At 39.0% G+C, this 1,501-nt stretch overlaps 1 pseudogene; it reads left to right on the plus strand.

Annotated features, from left to right (window-relative positions):
* Positions 1–771: 771 nt before the first annotated feature.
* Positions 772–1,501, plus strand: LOC123600422 (annotated as a pseudogene).

Consider the following 1,501-nt stretch of genomic DNA (forward strand, 5'->3'; position numbering starts at 1 on the left):
CACTGTCTTTCTTAGATATTCTTCTTAGATATAGGAAACAGGGAAGAACCTGAAGTCCTCCTTGTTTCCTTATGCTCTTTCATCGCCCAAGGAACAAAGGGATGTACATCGTTGTCATAAGAAATATTTTGGCTCTGAGACTGGTTTTTACTAGTTAAACCTTCCTGTATCTATTTCAGTTTAAGATTTGTTTGACGGTGTTTATCTATGAATGTTTGTTGGGTAATTTCATGAGGATACCTGTTGATTTTTGAGGTGATTTTTGAATTGGAATTCACATGAACATTAGTATCAAATACAACATACTTAAGTTACTTGGCATATGATGTTTCTTTATGTTAGTGTGGCTATGCTTGGGGACCCACATCGGTCTTTCTCTGTCTTAATGATTTGTTGGCTTTGTCCTTAACATGCTCATTTGGGGAAGTCCTTACATTTTATATGAATCCAGATACCAATCTTCGCTCAACAGAAAGTACCAGAATACAGATTATTTTAGTTCAGAACTTCAGAGGATATTTTATCATTTCTTGGCATTGGCTATGCTATTAGTTGTCATAAAACTTTGGTTTCTTAGATTCAAACTGTGTTCAGTGTCAGGAATTTTCCTTTATTTAATAGACAAGAAACAATATCACTGCCTTCTCTTGCACTCTATTAAAATATGAACTAAGCATTTGAAAGCATTATGCTTTTTTTAATTCTTTCTAGGAATGAATCATATCTCCTCCTATTTCAGCCAATTCCAGAATGCCCCATAAAAATGTAACCATGCTCCATCATCTGCACTTTGTTCTTTTAGGCAACCCAGGGCTTGAGACTGTCCATGCCTGGATTTCCTTTCCCTTCTGTTGCATTTACATTTTGGCTCTTATTTTCAATGTAACATCTCAGATAACGATATGGATAGACAGAATCCTCTTGAATCTTATATTTTTTCCGGCCATGTATCTGGCCCTCTCTACATTCCTGGCTGGGTACATTCTGGTTTAATGTTCATGAGATTGGCTGTGGAGCCTGTGTGGGCCAGATGTTTCTCATACACAGGAATGTGTCTGCAGTACTGCTGGCAATGGCCTTTGACCACCATGTGGCCATCTGTGCATCACTGCACTGTACCACCATCCTGACAGTCTGGATGTCAGGAATTAGAATGGGTATTTCACTGAGTGCAGTCATATGTACACTCTGTACCTAATTCACTGTCTGCCTTTTTGTGATGCCCACGTTATTGCTCATAAAACTGTGAGCACATGGGCATGGCCAAGTTGGCTTGTGCCAACACTCATATCAATGCCATCTGTGGTCTTTTAGCTACTTTCTTCCTCGTCTTCATCCTGGTATGGGTTGGGATCTCTTATGGCTATATCCTCTGCCCTGTATACGTCTAAAGTTACAAAATACCCATCACAAGACACTGAGCACTTGTGACTCCCATGCTGTAGTCATGTTTGTTTTCTATACACCTGTCACTTCACTTTTAAAAACTGCACTGTACTAA

This window comes from Leopardus geoffroyi, chromosome D1, assembly GCF_018350155.1.
Source record: "Leopardus geoffroyi isolate Oge1 chromosome D1, O.geoffroyi_Oge1_pat1.0, whole genome shotgun sequence".
NCBI classification, from domain to species: domain Eukaryota; kingdom Metazoa; phylum Chordata; class Mammalia; order Carnivora; family Felidae; genus Leopardus; species Leopardus geoffroyi.